Source organism: Camellia sinensis, chromosome 1, assembly GCF_055761805.1.
Source record: "Camellia sinensis isolate YWXY chromosome 1, ASM5576180v1, whole genome shotgun sequence".
Classification (NCBI taxonomy): Eukaryota; Viridiplantae; Streptophyta; class Magnoliopsida; order Ericales; family Theaceae; genus Camellia; species Camellia sinensis.
This window is the reverse complement of record NC_138961.1, coordinates 126,827,748-126,838,888: the sequence shown is the minus strand read 5'-3', so window position 1 is coordinate 126,838,888 and position 11,141 is coordinate 126,827,748. Positions and strand designations below refer to the sequence as shown.

The 11,141-nt window shown below is 31.9% G+C and overlaps 1 long non-coding RNA gene across 1 annotated transcript; it reads left to right on the top strand.

Annotated features, from left to right (window-relative positions):
- Positions 1-930: 930 nt before the first annotated feature.
- On the top strand, positions 931-1,865 carry LOC145797226 (uncharacterized). The gene is made up of 2 exons (XR_014338494.1): positions 931-1,213; positions 1,281-1,865. It is a non-coding gene; the product is annotated as an uncharacterized LOC145797226 (long non-coding RNA).
- Positions 1,866-11,141: the final 9,276 nt, after the last annotated feature.

Sequence of the window (11,141 nt, the reverse complement as noted above, 5' to 3'; positions counted from 1 at the left end):
TATTGAAAAATGTGTAATAAAAAATTGTAAAAATTGATTTGTAGGGAAAAATTTGAATTGGGAGTTGTGCAGCCGTAATTGTTGACTTTTGGTGAATAGTGTTAACTTTTTAACTTTTTGAGTAACTTTTTGAATTTTTGACTTTTTTTAAAGTCCCCAAACTTGGCCTAAATTGAAAGCCTACTCATTTCTGATTGATTCAGAGTTTCCTGGTGTCCTGAGGCCACCTTCTCCTTCCTAAAAAACCTCCCATTCCTTCATTCGCTTCTGTTTCTCTGCCATGCCATTTTTTTCGTAAATAGCATTGTCATCTTGTTCGACAACACTGGCACACCTACAACTAAAAAATCAAAAAATTTCATTAAAAATTCATAGAAACAATCTACTAGTTTTCCTCTTGAAAAATCATAGCCTTATTTGGTTTAATTCTCAAATCACTATTTTTGAAAAAAAATTCGAAAATTTTGTTTGGTTGGAAATTTTTTGAAAAAAAATTCAAAATTACTCTCTTTCTCCTACACATCAATCAATCACTTTTACCATCTTCTTCTCAATCACTTTTTCTCTCACACAAATCTTCTCAAATACAACAAAATATCAAATCATTCCAAACTCCAAAACTATTTTTAAAATATACAACTAAATAAACTAAACAAATTTCTGAACTCTCTATTTTTTTTTTTTTGAAAATTTATCTCAAAATACAAACCAATCACACCCTTTTTTTATTTCCTTAGAAATTGGGTTATTTCTTATTGGTATCTTATACATGGACTTGTACATGATGAGTGATTTGATATTTCGTTGTAGTTGAGTAGATTTGTGTGAGAGAAAAAGTGAATGAGAAGGAGAGAGGAGAGAGGAAAAGTAATTAATTGATGTGTAGGAAAAAGGGATCAAAAAATTTTCAACCAAACAAAATTTTGGAAATTTTTTTTTTTTCAAAAATTGTGTTTTGAGAGTTAAACCAAATAAGGTCATGATTTTTCAAGAAGAAAACTAGTAGATTGTTTCTATGAATTTTTAATGATTTTTTTATGTCTTGTAGTTGTAGATGTGCTTGTGTTGTTGGACAAGGTGACAATGCTATTTTATAAAGAAAATGGCATGGCAGAGAAACATAAATGAAGAAAGGAATGGGATGTTTTTCAAGCAAACATGAAGGAGAAGGTGGCCTTGGGACACCAGGAAACTCTGAATCAATCAGAAATGGGTAGGATTTGAATTTTATACTGTTTCGTTTTTTGTTAAATTTCCTAACAATTTTGTGGAATCTGTAGGTTTCAAAATTGTGTCGAAACTTTTGTTGATTCAGGGCACCCTAGAGTCGTTTCTCAGAGGTGAAGGGAATTTGTATTCGATTCGAGACAATCCCATGCCAGAGGCAATGGCCGAACTTTGGAGGGGTATGACTGGGCTTGATGCGAAGAAGCAAACTGCTAAAGTGAAAGACGTGTTGGATTTGGCGAGGTGTAATGCTGCTGAGATAAAAAACACTGAAAGAGATGGTAACGGCCATATCAAGCAAAATGAACATTCCTGTTCCAATTTTCCCCCATGTTGCACCTGGTTCACCATCGTCACCACTACCTCCACCTCCACCGATCTGTAACGGTGGAGGAGGTAATGTTGGTAACGGTGATTACCGATAGTAGTAAGGTTGATTTCAGTTTTCAATAATGATGATGTGAGTGAGTTTTTAGGGTTTTTGGTAAGTTTGTTTCAATGTTTCTTTTTCCTTCCTTTTTTCTTAAAAAAAAAATAAAAATAAAATAATTTGGTAGATGTTGGTGGAAATTAGGATGCTGTTGTTTGTAAAAGAATGAGTTTCAGTAATGGTAAGTTTGCTAGTATCTATTTTTAAAGATTTCATAGCCCCTAAAATTGTGAAGCTTCTCCTAGTATAGTAGCCTAAATGCAGCTGCACTCTGAGGCAAAACATGGCGTCAGACTCTTGAAAAATGAATTCACAGTTTTATAAGCTATGAAATCTTTATAAAAAGATACTAGCAAACTTACCATTGTTGAAAATCATTCTATTACAAATAGAAACATCCTAATTTCCACCAACATCCAACGGAATTTAAAAAATAAATAAATAGATAAAGAAAAAGAAAAGAAAGAAAGAAAAGAGAAACACTGAAACAAACTTACCTAAAACCCTAGAAACTCTCTCAGATCATCATTACTGAAAGCAGAAATCAAGCTTACTACTATCACTAATCACCGTACCACCATTACCTCCTCCGCCGTTACCTTCTCCACGGTTAGAGATCGATGGAGGTCGAGGTGGTGGTGGCGATGGTGAACTAGGTGCAACATGGGGGGAAACTGGAACAGGAATGTTCATTTCGCTTGATATGGCCGTTATAATCTCATTTAGAGTTTTTATCTCAGCAGCATTACGCCTCGCCAAATCCAACATGTCTTTCACTTCTGCAGTTTGCTTCTTCGCATCAAGCCCAGTCATGCCCCTTCAAAGTTCGACCATAGGCTCTGGCATGGGTTTATCCCGAACCGAATACAAATTCCCCCCACCTCTAAGAAGCGAGTCTATGGCGGCCTGAATCAACCAAAGTTTCAACACAGTTTCGAAACATACATGTTACACAAAATAGTTAGAAAATTAATTAAAAAACAAAACAGTATAAAATTCAAATCCTACCCATTTCTAATTGATTCAGAGTTTCTTGTTGTCCTGAGGCCACCTTCTCCTTCATGTTTGCCTCAAGAACCTCTCATTCCTTCCTTCGCTTCTGTTTCTTTGCCATGCCATTTTTTTCCATAAAATAGCGTTGTCATCTTGTCCGACAACACTGGCACACCTACGACTACAAAGCATAAAAAATCAAAAAAAATCATTAAAAAATCATAGAAACAATCTACTAGTTTTCTTCTTGAAAAATCATGGCCATATTTGGTTAAACTCTCAAAACACAATTTTTGAAAAAATTTCTAAAATTTTGTTTGGTTGGAATTTTTTTTAATTTTTTTTTTTCAAAATCACTCTTTTTCGTACACATCAATCAATCACTTTTTCTCTCTTCTCTCTCTTTTCCAATCATTTTTTCTCTCACACACATCTACTCAACTACAACAAAATATCAAATCGTTCCAAACTCCAAAACTATTTTCAAAATATACAACTAAACAGACCAAAAAAATTTCTAAACTTTCTAAAATTTATTTTGAAAATTTATCTCAAAATACAAACCAAACACACCCTTTTTTATATCCTTAGAAATTGTGTAATTTCTTATAGGTATCTTATACATGGACCACGACATGATGTGTGATTTGATATTTCGTTGTAGTTGAGTAGATGTGTGTGAGAGAAAAAGTGATTAATTGATGTGTAAGAGAGAGAAAGTGACTCTGAAAAACAAATTCAAAAAAATTTCAACCAAACAAAATTTTAGAATTTTTTTTCAAAAATTGTGTTTTGAAAGTTAAACCAAATAAGGCCATGATTTTTCAAAAAGAAAACTAGTAGATTGTTTCTATGATTTTATAATGAATTTTTTTGATATTTTATGTCTTGTAGTTGTAGGTGTGCCTGTGTTGTCGGACAAGATGACGATGCTATTTTATAGAGAAAATGGCATGGCAGAGAAACAGAAGCAAAGGAAATAATGGGAGGTTTTTGAGGTAAGCATGAAGGAGATGGTGCCCTCGGGACACCAGGAAACTCTGAATCAATCAGAAATGGGTAGGATTTGAATTTTATGCTGTTTCATTTTTTGTTTAATTTTCTAACTCTTTTGTGTAATTTGTAGGTTTCGAAATTGTGTCGAAACTTTTGTTGATTCAAGGAGCCCTAGACTCACTTCTCAGAGGAGGAGGGAATTTGTATTCGGTTCAAGACAAACCCATGCCAAAGGCTATGGCCGAACTTTGGAGGGGTATGATTGGGCTTGATGCGAAGAAGCAAACTATTGAAGTGAAAGACGTGTTGGATTTGGTGAGGTGTAATGCTGCTGAGATAAAAACTCTGAAAGAGATGGTAACGGCCATATCAAGCAAAATGAACATCTCTGTTCCAATTTCCTCCCATGTTGCACCTGGTTCACCATCACCACCTCCACCTCTACCGCCATCAATCTGTAACGGCGGAGGAGGTAACAGTGGTAACGGTGATTAGTGATAGTAGTAAGGTTTATTTCAGTTTTCAGTAATGATGATCTAAGTGAGTTTTTAGGGTTTTTGGTAAGTTTGTTTCAGTGTTTCTTTTTTCTTTCTTTCTTTTCCTTTATTTTTTAAAATTTTTTTTTTTCTATTGATGTTGGTGGAAATTAGGATGCTGTTATTTGTAAGAAAATGAGTTTCAGTAATGGTAAGTTTGCTAGTTTCTTTTTTCAAAGATTTCATAGCCTATAAAACTGTGAAGCTTCTCCTAGTACAGCAGCTTGAATGCAGTTGCACTCTGAGGCCAAATGTGACGTCAGACCCTTGAAAAATGAATTCACAGTTTTATGGGCTATGAAATCTTTAAAAAAAGATACTAGCAAACTTACCATTACTGAAACTCATTCTCTTACAAATAAAAGAGTCCTGATTTCAACCAACATCTATCGAAAATTATAAATAAAATAAAAAAGAAAGAAAGAAAGAAAAAAGAAACACTGAAACAAACTTACCAAAAACCCTAAAAACTCACTCAGATCATCATTACTAAAAACTGAAGTCAACCTTATTACTATCACTAATCACCGTTACCACCATTACCTCCTCCACCGTTAGAGATTGGTGGAGGTGGTGGTGGCGATGGTGAACCAAGTGCAACATGGGGGGGAACTGGAATAGTAATGTTCATTTTGCCTGATATGGCCTTAACAATCTCATTCAGAGTTTTTTTTTCTCAACAGCATTACACCTCGCCAAATCCAACAAGTCTTTCATTTCAGTAGTTTCTTTTTCCGCATCAAGCTCAGTCATACCCCTCCAAAGTTTGACCATAGCCTCTGGCATGGGTTTGTCCTGAATCGAATACAAATTCCCTCCACCTTTGAGAAGCGAGTCTAGGGCTTACTGAATCAACAAAAGTTTCGGCAGATTTTCGAAACCTTCATATTACACAAAATAGTTAGAAAATTAAACAAAAAACGAAACAGTATAAAATTCAAATCCTACCAATTTCTGATTGAGTCAACGTTTTCTAGTGTCCCGAGGCTACCTTCTCCTTCATGTTTGCCTTAAAAACCTGTCATTCCTTCCTTCGCTTCTGTTTCTTTGCCATGCCATTTTTCCCATAAAATAACATTGTCATCTTGTCTGACAATATAGGCACACCTATAACTACAAGACATAAAAAATGAAAAAAATTCATTAAAAAAATCATAGAAACAATCTACTAGTTTTCTTCTTGAAAAATCATGGCCTTATTTGGTTTAACTCTCAAAACACAATTTTTGAAAAAATTTCTAAAATTGTTTGGTTGAAAATTTTTTGAATTTTTTTTTCAAAATCACTCTCTCTCTCCTACACATCAATCAATCACTTTTTCTCTCTACTCTCTCCTTCTCAATCACTTTTTTTCTTACACACATCTACTCAACTACAACAAAATATCAAATTATTTCAAACTCCAAAACTATTTTCAAAATATACAACTAAACACACCAAAAAAATTTCTAAACTTTCTCTCTAATTTTTTTTTTGAAAATTTATCTCAAAATACCAACCAAACACACCCTTATTTATTTCCTAAGAAACTGGGTTATTTCTTATTGGTATCTTATACATGGACCCCTACATGATGAGTGTTTGTCCTTTCCATGAATTTTGAGTTGCCTCTTAGAATAGTGTCTTTGACAAATTTGTGCTCGACATCAATTTAAGAAAAGGGAAATTAGTTTTAAGTCACATTTGGAAGACTAATACAATATGCTCCTATGAAAAAACTTATAACCTAATAGGTCCTATTGTTTTCTTGTGGACATATCTACCCCCAATCTTATTTAATTAGTAACCTGATTAATGATAATAACTCCAATGTCACCATAGATTGTAATCATATCTATATGGTTAGAAATTTAAAATTCAAAATTACCTAATTAATGACAATACCATATATGGAAAATCCAATGTTATCATAAATTGTGATCATATCTATATGGTTAGAAATTTAATATTCAAAATAACCTAAGTAATGGTAATACCATATATGGGAAATCCAATATTACCATAGATTGTGATTATATATATATGGTTGAAAATTTGAAATTTAAAACGTAAATGTAACATGTAACATCCCAAATACAATGTGATACTTCCAAACCCAACATGACATTCTCATATGCTTTTGAAATTCAAAATAACTTGATTAATGGGAATACCATATATGGGAAATCAAATGTTACCATAGATTGTGATCATATCTATATGGTTGGAAATTTGAAATTCAAAACAAAAATGTAACATGTAACATTCCAAACCAAATGTGACATTCTCAAACGTAATGTGACATTAGCATATGCTTCTCATCCCAAACGTAACGTAAATGTAACATGTAACATTCCAAACCCACCGTGACATTCCCATATGCCTTTCATCCCAAACCCGATGTGACATTTCAATACTCTGTTAAATTACGAATAATGTAACCTCCTAAATGTAACATGTAACATTCCAATCCAACCCGTGTATTGAACCATCATCACCCCCAACTCAGTATAACTTCAACATTGAGCGATGGGATTCAATCCACATTCAATTACAAACCCAAATCCCTAATAATTTTGCGCAACGTACTATGATATGTATGTAAACACTAATTACAACAAAGACACGATATACATTCAAACACATATACAACCGAACAAACACACAAATGTCATCTACTACATGGTATATGTGGATTAACGTTACACACTAAATGTAACATGCATCGTAACACGATCATCCAGGTCCTAATGTACAATTGCCATCCTACGACGTGGTTTACATTCGACATCCAATTAACAACCAAAACCAAATACCCCCAACCCAGCCGTTGAACCCATACACACCACCCCACACATCGAACATATCAAAACACATCAACCATCACAATGTTAAATACACACATTTAATTAGAACATTGGCCAAAGTGTGCCTATCAATGAGTGTAATAGATTGTCAATGCCCTATTAAAGATGAATAATCCACATTTAAACAAACAGCAATATACTTCAAAAAAAAAAAAAAAAAAAAAAAAACCTCTTTTCCTCAATCGATTGCAGTCGAAATCTATCGAAGTAATCAACACACAACCCTCAAACTTCATCATATCATCAACCATATCCATATCTATTTAAACAACATTTTGAAAATGCATTGGAATCCCATGATCAAGGCGAAAAAAACTCACGCGGTCATTGCCTGTAGACTTGCCTTTCCTAAAAGCCTTCCCAAACGTGACATGATGAATGAGAAAATAAGGTACAATATGAAAACAAGTTAGGGGTATAATAGTACACTAATATCATTCATATACAACTCATAGGACTTTATAGAACACATTCCTATTTAAATATGACTTCAAACTCTAAAAGAATATTCATAGGATTTCATATTAAATAAGTCTTCCAAATAGGACTTATAGATAATTTTTCCTTCAAAAAAATGCATAAAGTCTGCTAGTCAATGTAAGCCTTTGTTCTTTTGCCCTTTAATATTTTATTGATATATATATATATATATATATATATATTTTTCTATAATGCTTGTGGTTTTCTTTTTCTTTCTTTGTTCAGAGTTAATGAATTGGAAATAATTTTTCTTGGATGGTGATTATGTTGATTCTATTGTCCTTTATTTATATAGAAAAGTAAACAAATGGAAATGAATAGTAATATGAGTTATTCCAAAAATACCAGATTGGTGAATCCCACAATTCTCGATTTTCAGGTTTGTGCTATTTTGCATGGTACATTTTGGTTCTGTTAATTATAATTTATATAATGGAAACAAGGTGTTTCTATAATGCTTTGTTTTTCTTATTTGATGAAAACCAATGTCCTCATTGATGAACATTTGTGATTTATCATTTATGTGCTCATGGTTCACATAGTTCGGTATTTTTTTTTTTTTTTTTTTTAATGACCCCTGACATTTGGAAATATGCAGACACTTCTTCTATGATTTTGGATTGATTTGCAATCGTCAAGCCGCTAATGTTTATGTCAGAAAGACTAGTTTATCTTTACACACAGTTCTAGACTCAACCCCCACACACACCACACAGATGCACTTTCCTTCTCTTTCTCTCTCTCTCTCTCTCTACACAACACATATCACATCACATCATTCACCTTACTTTTTTTAATTAAAAAACAAAACAAATTTTATTCAATTTTATTTTAATAAAATACATATAATTTTTAATCTATAAATTCAATTTTTATAAAATTAATATTATTGAAAAAATTATCAACAAAATCTTTAAAATAAGACTAATATTTAACATATTTAATAATAATTAAAATAAGTTGAATGATTTGAAATTAATGTATATAACAATTATTTAGAATTATCTTTTTGAATAGAAAATATTACTTTTCATTTACTGAAAAAACGTAAAGACTAATAAAAAAAATATTAACTCATTGGTATAATAATAATACACAAATTTTATTAAAAAAATACTACTAAAGTATACATATAATAAAACAAATTAATACCAAAAAAAAAAAAAAAAAAAAAGTTCACCAAAAATAACTCAAAAAATAGTCACACAAATTTTACTTAAATTGTATAATTAAAAAAATACTACTAAAGTATACATATAATAATACAAATTAATACCAAAAAAAAAAAAGTTCACTAAAAATAACTCAAAAAATAGTCACATATATTTGAGCATTAAACAAATTGTACAATAAATTTTAATAGAATATAATCAAGTGTTTCCCCTCCAATATTGTTTGTAGAAGACATTTCAATATTTCTAACAAATTGTATAATAAAGTTAAAAGAAAAATAAACAATAAAAATAAAAAATAAAAAAAGACACTACAGAGTGGAAGACAATTTAAACAAATAAATATTTGATTGAATAAAAAATAAAATAAATAAGAGATAACAACATAATAGAAAAAAAAAATTGTATAATAAAGTTTAATAAAATATAATCAAGTGTTTCCCCTCCCATGTTGCAGAAAACATTTCAATATTCTTAATAAATTGTATAATAAAGTTTAAAGAAAATTAAACAATAAAATTAAAAAATGAAAAAAAAAAAACACTATAGAGTGGAAGACAAATTAAACAAATAAATATTTGATTAAATAAAAAAATAAAAAATAAAATAAATAAGAGTATAAATATAATTTTAAAAAATTAAATTAAAAGGGAGATGAAATACTAATTGTTCTAGGATGATTCCACTTTTCCCTTTGATTTGGGTGAAGTATAACATCCATTTCATAGCATTGTCTTATATAGTGAAGGGTAGGGTCATTTTGGTCTTTTGATTAAACAATTTTTGGAGGGAAAGCTATCAAACGGACCAATACATGCAAATAGGGCATTGCCATTTGTTTGGATGGAAAATTGTAGATCAATTCAAAACCATAGGAGAGGTGTTTGTATATTTCCCAACCTTAGGAAAGTCATCTACAACAGCCCAAAATGATAGGGGGTTAGGTGCGTTTTGCCCTTATTTAGTAATCACTTATGTGAGTCTATATCATCAATTTTATGCGATGAGATCAGTTCATTTTTTTACACACACACACACACACACACACACACATATATATATTGTAATTTAGACTCTCTCATCAGGCTCATTCTTATAATCATATTGTCAGTGTTGGTTTGGAGAAAAAAAAGGATTTTGGTGCTTTACTTTGTTTTGATAATCTTTCCATGTATTTATGATTGATGTCATTCCTTTTAGGCATCTTGGAATTTATTATTGGTGGTGGAAAATATATCTATACCATGTCACGTCCCACTTTTTTTACTTCAACAATATTACCATATCCAGTATTATAATCCAATTTCATTAATAACATACGGAAGCTATATACATTCACGGTCATAAATAAATGAAAATTCTCTCATTCGTTCATACATTAGATGCAAAATATTTTACAATTAAAGAAATGTCCGTAGGCATACATTATTACATAAAAAGAAAGGGCTCAACCTTTTTACAAAAATGGCATACCACCAACAAATATAAGGCCCCTTGGCCATCAATTGAAGAAGATCCTTGCCACCGCTTCTCAACTTGTACATGAAAATTGATTAGCAATGTGGAATGAACATAAAGTCCAGTAGAGATCTCAAAAATGAACCTAAACAATAGCAACATGCAGATAGCTATGATCATGAATGCACCACATTATACTATATAAGTAATGTGACAATTTTATTTTAAAAATAAAACATATATAAATACATATAATTTCTTCTCAAAATCCTTCTTTTCAACCTTTCAAGGAAAACCTGATTATAATCTCTTCATCTCATCAATTATGATTCAAAAGAAATTCTCCAAATTATCTTTACTTTAGAGAAATGTTTTAAAACAATCAATCATTCACTCATTCTAGCCTGCATCCCAAAAACAATAATCACACATTCTAGTCATCATCTCGTCTTACATCATAACTCACTGCACACATACCCATCAACACATCCACCCCTTTCCTTGGCCTTAAGCACAAGGGCAAAAGAACACCTCCAACAATATAATACAATATATCTATGTGCATACATATATATAAACGTGAATAGCGGAAAACAATACATACTTCCATACCGGCCTAAGCACAAATGGCTAATGAAATAACCCACATAACAAAACACACTTTATCGGCCTCACCTGGATAGGAACGACCCACAGGTTATACTGCATCGGGCGCAAACCCAAAGGGAGAGGAACCTGTCTCACGACGCCACGCTTTACTGGTCCCATCAGAGGGTAACATACCCCGATTCACACTTTACCGGGCACAACCCGGAAGGGAGATGAACCATCTGTCAAGGCACCACTCCTTACTGACCTCACCCAGCGGGAAATGGACCCTCAATCCATATCACAACATTCTAGATTACAATAACAATCTACAAATATAACACATACATGTATTCTATTCAATAACAATGTCATCCTCCACCGATGACCAAGGACAGAACATGTAACAATTAAA